The sequence below is a fragment of the Lepisma saccharinum genome, chromosome 7 (genome assembly GCF_977018435.1).
Source record: "Lepisma saccharinum chromosome 7, izLepSacc3.1, whole genome shotgun sequence".
NCBI lineage: Eukaryota > Metazoa > Arthropoda > Insecta > Zygentoma > Lepismatidae > Lepisma > Lepisma saccharinum.
This window is the reverse complement of record NC_139235.1, coordinates 19,350,536-19,359,556: the sequence shown is the minus strand read 5'-3', so window position 1 is coordinate 19,359,556 and position 9,021 is coordinate 19,350,536. Positions and strand designations below refer to the sequence as shown.

Sequence of the window (9,021 nt, the reverse complement as noted above, 5' to 3'; positions counted from 1 at the left end):
TTTCATATCTAAGTAACCGAAATCAACGTGTAAAACTGTCGCCTACTTTATTATCTAATAAATTATATATTTCATCTGGTGTTCCACAAGGATCTATACTAGGTCCCTTATTGTTTACGATTTATATTGCAGACCTACCCTCAGTTGTCAAATACTGTAACGTACATTCATATGCTGATGACACTCAACTAACCAAATCATTCAATCCAACAGAAATTGCTAGAAGTATTAAATACATAAGTAATGATTTGGGTGCGATAAAAACATGGTGTGATGCAAATGGCCTTAAAATTAATGCTAATAAGTCATGTTATACATTTATTGGAACTCGAAATGCTATTGGTTCGGTCGAGCACACTAATACAACAATTACAATAAATGATGATGTCATACCTAGAGCTCAAGTAGTTAAAAGTCTTGGACTGATATTTGACACTCGTCTATCATGGAATGAGCATATTAGCCGCCAAATCAATAAATCATTTGGAACACTTAGATTCTTGTTTAAATTTAACAAACTATTATCTTCAGAAATCAAGCAGCGATTAGTTGAAACACTTATATATCCATTTCTCGACTATTGTGACGTAGTGTACTCTGGTAGAATAAATAAAACTTTACAAGCAAAGATTCAAAAATGCCAAAATGCGTGCATGCGGTTCATATTTTGCATCCCGAGACGTGAACATATTTTACCTTCCATAAATAATAAGAATATCCTCAATATGTACCGTAGGCGGCTACTGCATACATATTGCCTTATACATAAAATTATTACATCTGGCAAGCCGTCGTATCTGGCAGACATGTTGATCCCTCGCACCAGTATTCACAGCCACCATACAAGAAATAATTTCAAATTTAACCTTCCACTCTGCAACACACAGGCATATCAGTCGTCGTTTTCATATTCTGCTGCAAAAATATGGAGTGCCCTACCTAAGACCATGTCGAGCATATCTAAAATAGAATCTTTCCGAAATGAAGTAAAGAATTTTCTTTTGGCAGAGCAGAGATTGTGTTCAAATACTATGATGTAACTTGTATGTTTATGTTATGTATTTTGTCTACATGTTTTTATTTTTACTTATTTTTCATTCATTTTATTTTATTTTTATGTAGTTGTCTTTTCACAATTTTTGTATCATTTTATTCATACATTTATTACAATTATTTTATCAATAGATTTTGTAACTAAATCATACAGTTTATTGTACACTGTATTAATACTGTAATAACATATGTATAAGAAATGTAAATTTAAATGTAATCGATGACACGGGTTAGGTGGCAGAACAGCCTCAGGCTGAACCTCGCCCACGTAAATAAAGAATTTGAATTTGAATTTGAATCTCGACTTGTATTAAAGGGGTCTCACGTTCGATCCCCGGTAGAACTACACAGTGGTCTGGATCCCACTTTATCCTGTAGCCCCAGTCCCGATTACCCTATTTAAGCATGTAATTGACTTAAAACTAACTTTAATTTTGCTATAATGTATGTAAGATTCAATTGGGACAGTCTCTGTTTTAATGTATTTATCCTTTTGGAAAATAGAAATAAGACAAATGGAACACAATGAAAAAAACAGCCGGGTGAAGGAAATCAACTTTGGATTTTCCGAAATGGTCGGAGCACTGTCAAAAGCCGCCCCCAAGGGAAAAGACAATACCAAGGGTAGAAGAAGAAGTAAGCGAAGCCACGCCCACTATTGTAAAACCTGGTCAGAGTCATCTATCGGCAGACGGCTGAACTTGTAGGACTTGAACATAACCCCGCCAGCCGATGGCCAGCCCCGCTATGGCTCGAATAAAGCCATTCTCAAAGCTGTTTGAAAATGCATATCAATGTTTGCAAATGGCGTATTGTCACAATGGGCCTCTCAATTTGAAAAAACAAAAAATCAGTTTACTCAGGAAGGATGCAAGAAAGCCTTGCAAGGTTTAATTTTTACAGTAACTTAGAATCGGGCTCTATACGCCGATACAAAAAGTGAGATATTTTACAGCTAATATCTTTTAAAATATGGAAGTGATAAAAAAATTTCAATATTCACTGTTAAGATTCATCCTTTCTAATCAATTGACCACAAAGCTCATTCAAATGTCTCAAATAGTTTTCGAGTAAAAGTGTTCTGAATGAAGGTCTGTTTTTCCGCTGCCCATGATATAGCCTCTTAAGTGCTGGAAGTGACTGCCGTTTTGTTCTTCACACAAGTGGACACGACGAACCATGTTGTTGAAAACCCTTTTCAATGTTATCTGTGAGATGTGTCCAACGCAGCTACGAATATTGTCTTTCAATTCCGGAATACTGTGCGGATGAGTAATGTAGACGGAGTCCTTAAGATAACCCCACAACAAGTCTGGAGATCGCGGTGTCCATAACACCACTGAGATCAGTCGTCCTGGAAAACACTCTTCCAAGTAACCCAAATTTCCCATAAGGTTGGGTAACTTTTTGAACACGCTGTATTTGAGTGAACTCTTGGCGTCCTTTAAGAGGATCTTTTTTTTCCAATACTATAAAATTCACAACATGACTTACTCTCATCCACTAGATTGCAATATGCTTTCCACTGTCGTTAAGTCCAACCGATTTCATTCTTTGGTCCCCTGAACAGTCATCATAGAAAGGTTAGATATAAATTCATTTCTTGTTGTATAAAATGATTCTGAACTTTGAACTCGTTATTTCCGCAGCGGCTTTATGAAAGCAAGAATGGGTTTCAAAACCACGTACTTCGTCATGGACAATGACAATGCAGTGTTTCCATCCCTATGCTCATAGCTCTACTTTAAATACAGAGTTGGAGGAAGCTACTAGTAATGCCATGTTTCTCTCACGAATTAGCCGTTCTGGCTCGGACACGGTTTTCACTCCTGCAACTGGGAGGTTGAATGTCCTTCTTCGACGCTCAAGAGTGAATGTGCAAACACAGGGATTAAGGTAGCCACAGCCAAAGAGACGTTCTTAACATCTCAGATGGTAGCGCTCATATTTCGTCCCCGACCTCACGTCCTCATTAGCATCGAATCTTTAGAACTCGGGATTAATCTGGGATGCTGCGAGAACCTTCATATTCATACATAAACCTCCTTAGTAACGGAAAAGATTCGAGGATGCTGAAGAGAATGTCCCAGCGGTTGAAAATCACAGAATCTAATCTTCCTAAGTGTTTCATACCAAGTTCTTATGCACAAAATTTAATTGAAACTGTAGCAAATGTTGTTTGCCCAGTAATCCGCGAATGAATTTATCAACTAGATCATGTAGTTCTGTTTGTTATACGCTCGAGCAAAGAAATTCACGCTGTTCAATTCTAGTAACATCTCTGGCAACATTCGAAGCGAGTCTCGCTGTTGACGTCATCCAGCATGGCTCCTCCCACTCGTCGCTTATCGTTCCTCTGCGCATGCGCTGAGCATGTTTGAAACCAGCCTTATGAAATAGCTGGTACGAAATACCGTGCCTTTAATTTTTCTTAACAACAACTCGGAAACCACAAGAGATAGAAAGATAAAATCTCGTCAACTTTTCACGATGATTCTGTCTCTTTATTGACAAGGGCTGACAACGAAATCACATGGTCTATATCGGAAACTATTAAGGTTACAGATATAAAATTTGGTGTGATGAAAGATACATAAAATACTAGAGCAAAGCAACAAAACTTTATTAGCTCCTTCTGTGTGTCTGCCTCCAAATGAAAGCCAAATATTTTTGCTCCTTTTGTGACGTCAACAAGATCTGACGTACTTTTCCACAGACCTCAAGGTACCAGATTGGAAACGGGACCCATTTGAGATGGGACAACTTGAAGCTAGGGGCTACAATCGTGGCGGCTACCTTACCTTAATATTTCTACTTGTAACAAATATTTGAAGATTGTGAGTCATTGCACCCCACAAGATTGCAATTTTTAACTTTACTAACAAGGATATAACTCTACATATTACACTCCATAAGTGACTAGGGTAAGCGGGGGGAAATGGGGAGGTATATTTTTAAAACGAAGCTGTGTAGACTATGATACTTATTTTAAGACTTTAGACGCAATTTATTATCTAGAGAACCTTCAATTACCATCTCTAAAACACACTTTAATTTTTTACCTCCTTATTTTATACATTAAAAAAATAAAAAGTAATTTACAACCCAATTACATCCATAGGGGTAACTTGAACTCACAAAATATTAGTGCTACAGTCTGTGGACTAAAGGTTGTTAAAAAAGAAAGTAAAAACTACATTTTACACTCAGTTTTAATAGGAGAAAAAAAATTAAATATATATTTTTATAATTACAAATGTTTTTAAGAAAACTTCGCAATTTTCTTAAAAATAAATAAAACAATATTATCCCAGTATTCTAGGGATTTGAAAAATCTACTGCTTACAGTTTATATATGTATGTACGTAAATGATAATATATACAGTAAATTTTTTGGTACAACCTTGAACTCAAAACTTTGAAAAACATGTGGGTAATTGTGAGGTAGTTTTCTCCCCTCCTTAAACCCCCTTTAAAGTGCAAGTATTAAGATTGAGTTTTAAAAATTCTTCATACTCCTTAGAGTATATTTACTTGTTTTAAGGCTAAAAATCAAACAATTCCCACGTGACAAAAAATTAGTGTTACATTTAGTTAAGGCAGGACAAACATAGTTTTTCACTTTTAAGTCAGAAAAGTGCAGTAGTCGAAACAATACTTTTTTACTCGCTAGAGAATTGAAGCAAAATGTTGAAAAAAATACAATTAATGCCCAATGAATAAAGCTATCATTCCATGTACTAGTTATTGTTTTTTGACAATACAGGAAATAAATAAAAATAAAATAAAATGATACCCTACCAACCCAATTCCCCCCTCTTACCCTACAAATAATTTCTTCATAAAAATGAACAATATGCATATTTGATCCTTTCCTTTACCGACGAAACATGCGTAACCCCACTTTATGCTTCTGATTCAAATTGTGAATGTTCATGCTGCTACACGAGTGTAATACGTATAATAACGATTGCTATGAGGACAAATAATATTCAAACTGAATCAAGATAAAAGTTTTATTATTCAGTATGGAATGAAGAATAGCAATTCCTTAGTAGATTAAACAACCGTCTAACACCCTTGGTGTCGGGATCTTAATAGGGGGTTATGTTAGCTCATAAGCACTCGCTTATGCTGTATCCTTCACATGCTGAGGTACCTAGATAAAGCTTTACATATTATCCGTAACAGCTAACTGTAGACCAGGCGAACGAGAACAAGTTTCTGCGCAAGTAGTGACGCGAGACGGCTCCACCAATGAACAGTGAGAGAAACGGGATTGCGTAATGGGCGATGGGAGTTACCCGATTTCCTCCTTCGCTATGCAGCGTTGCAAACTTTTGAAAAGGATAATACCGAACGCACATGGCAAACGGACCGTATTTTTGTCTCCAGGTCCGTACAATTGGTTTAAGAATTTCTTAGGGAAATATTTGGGATAAAACTGCAAGAGCAAATTTTGACAAGCCGTGTATTTAGCGTATGGACTAAGGTCTGGACCGTACCGTTGGCAACGCTGCCCTTTCACCACTCGATTTTTCTCCTCCTCCTCTGCCGATATGCGCGGCCATGCTCTACAGTTAGATGGGTTTACACAACTCTTAAATGAATGGCAACTCACATATTTTAGGTTAAATGACCTTAAGACTGCATCAGCAAGGTTAGCTCATGAGAGAAAAGGATATTACCTGTCTCGTTCTCGAAGAGATGATCAATAATAGTTCCAAGCTTAACTATCACACGCACACACGTCTTTTAGTCTCTTAAACTCTCTGTACTCCTCACTCGGCATTCCTCTCTCCCTCTCTTTACAATTTCCCCAAACTCCAGACCGACTGTCTTCCAAACTACCGACAGAATCTCTTCTCAAATCCAAACCAACTCTCTTTCAAGATTCAACTTGCCTGCTCCCAAATACAAACTCCTCCTACTTCCTTTCTCCTCCCTCCATTTTCTCTCTCTTGTAGCCAGAAATGCATTCTTTTGTATTTCCTGCCTTCTACAAAGGTGAGTGTTACTCGAGACTGAGAGGAGATGTACACTACGCAACAGTGTACGATACAGTTAATTCTTCATAGCTATTTTAAAGTGTTTTTCTTTCTTTTTTAAATAAACTTACATTTACATAAGGACAAAGTAAAATAATTATTATGTAAATTGTTTGCTATGGTTTGCCGAATCTTGAAATATTTTAACCAATGTCCTATTTCAGTACAAAGAAGATTTTCTACATACATTAAAGACGAAGCCAAATTAACGCATCAATTTTTAGACAAGATATTAAATATTCCATGCATTGAAACTACGATATTTTTTTGCTACAGAATGTACACTGTTGTTACTACTTTCAGTGTTATTGTAATAAAGTTTTGAGATTTGAAACATGGGTACCTGGGGGAAACCCTGGGGGGTAAAGGCGGTCAGGGGCGTGATGCTGATCACATCACCCCCACTCACGACCGGATCATGAAAGTGTGGGGCGTTACCCCCACACCCCCTATACGCCTTCATGGCGTGGTGCTATGCACAGGGGAGCACTTTACCATTTTTTGATTTGAATCTTGGAGTTTATATAAATATTTCTTAATGCAGAAACGTTAATGACTGATCTGAAAATTCAGTGAGAATAATTTCTAAACCAAGTATCCCAAACAAATGTTCATAATACCAACAAATTATGTATGCATGTGTATATTTTATTTTTGTATACTATGAATAGTAAAAATCGTATCTTGACTGTCATGTTGAATATACCTAACCAGATACATACAATATTGCTCCAAGATATAGATTTATATCAATATTATAGGGGTACCGTTCGAAGCACACCGTGGTTTGGATTTCACTTAATCTGTAGGTCCAGTCCCGATTATCCTTACTGTGCATAAAGTGGACTTAATAGCTGGCTATGGCAATTCCTAGGTAGATTAAACAGCGTATTACATGGTAGATACAGTTCTTCCTAGCTATCTTTAAGTGTTTTCTTTCTTTTTCAAATAAACTCACATTTATAAAAGGACAAAGCAAAATGATTATTATGTAAATGATTTGGCATGGTGTACCGAGTAATGAATCAATTATATCAACATTAATGTATATAAATTACACTAACTTCCTGGTGTAGTTACGTTCACTAAACACAATTCATAATTATGTGTAACATATTAATAATACATACAGGTTAGAAGTGTTAGTGAATTACTTCTAAAAATATCCAAATTACTGAAATCATGTCCTGAACACAACTGCTAAACAAAAATTGTTTTCAAACATTTCAATCAAAATTAGTTAAAGCGCACTCTTCATTTAATTATACAATGAAATCATGAAGTGAAAATATTATTTTGTATGAATCGAAGTTAATTCAAATCAGCGTCCAAATTCTATGAAAAGTTAACAAGAGAGAATTACCAGGTAACCAAGAAAGTTCATGCGGTTTTAGTACAAAGAAGAAAAGGTCCAAAACAAATGTGTTTACCTTACATTTATTCTGCAAAATATCCACCATCCGCTTCTACAACCTTCTCCCATCTTTGTACAAGCCTGTAGATGCCATGTTTGAAAACGACTTTGTGTAGGGCCGCAAAAAACTGCACCACCGCGTTTTCAACCTCCTCGCGAGTTTGGAAATGTCGATTGCGCATATGGTTGTCCATAGACAAAAAAAGATGGTAGTCTGATGGAGCGATGTCGGGTGAATACGCTGGATGTGGCAGAAGTTCCCAGCCGAGAGAAGAAATCACCTCCAGGGTCATCTTTGCTGTATGCGGTTTAGCGTTGTCTTGGTGGAAAAGAACACGCTTCCTATTCACTAATGCAGGTTGTTTTTTTGCAAGCTGTTCGGCCACTCTTTGCAATTGCGCGGAGTACACCTCTTTGTTGATGGTTTTACCACTTTCCAAGAACTCATAATGCACAATCTCAGCCGTAGTCCACCAGACACACAGCATCACCTTCCGCTGATGAAGAGCAGGTTTTGCAGTTAAAGGTATGGTGTCATTTGACGATAGCCAATGGTATGAGCGTTTCTTGTTATCGTACATTACCCACTTTTCATCACACGTCAAAATGCGGTCCAAAATTGGACAGTTGTTGTTCCTAGTGAGCAAGGAAGCGCAAATGTTCAGTCGTTGGAGACGGTTCGCAGCAGTCACCTCGTGTGAGACCCACTTACTCAGTTTCCATGATTTGCCAAGGTCATGCAAGTGCACACGAATTGTTTCAGCACTTACCGCAAATCGTTGAGCGAGTTCTTGACACGTTTGACATGAATCCTCTTCAATTGCTGCCTTCAGTTGGTCCACATCGAGAGATTTCGGTCTGCCCGATCGAGGTTTGTCTGCGAGTGTCTCATCGCCACTCGAGAAGGTCTGAAACCACTTTTGCGCTGTCCGTTCACTAATTGTACCTTCTCCAAACGCTGCACATATTTTTCTTGCTGCTTCTGCTCCTTTTGTGCCCAACTTGTACTCATACAGTAAAGACACCCTGATTACTGCATTCGACACAGACATGGTTCACTGCGAATACTTGCTCCCGAACTATCGACTGCGACCTGTTATCTACGTTAGCCGACGTGCCAAGGAATGAGCTTTCCGCCAATCACACATACATGTACCCCTGGCTGCTGAACTGCGTACTACCTCACGAAAACTACGGGCAGTTGTAAAAACCGCATGAACTTTCTTGGTTACCTGGTATGATAGATTGATTGATTGATTTGGTGTTTTAAGTCCACTAGATATACAGTTTAAAGTGGGATCCGAACCACTATGTGCCTCCATTGGGTATTCGCCACCCATTGATTACAAGGCGACGACGTTACCACTACGCCATCGGGGAGGTCTATTATTGTAATAATGCTTATATTGAATTGCCTTTATCTTTTTAGAGTGTTAATTATTGAATGCATAATATAATTCATTCATTATAATTCTTAATTACTTTTATGTGTGTGAATGAGTAAAA

The 9,021-nt window shown here is 37.5% G+C and overlaps 1 pseudogene; it reads right to left on the bottom strand.

Annotated features, from left to right (window-relative positions):
• Positions 1–7,538: 7,538 nt before the first annotated feature.
• LOC145990377 (histone-lysine N-methyltransferase SETMAR pseudogene) lies at positions 7,539–8,567 on the bottom strand (annotated as a pseudogene).
• Positions 8,568–9,021: the final 454 nt, after the last annotated feature.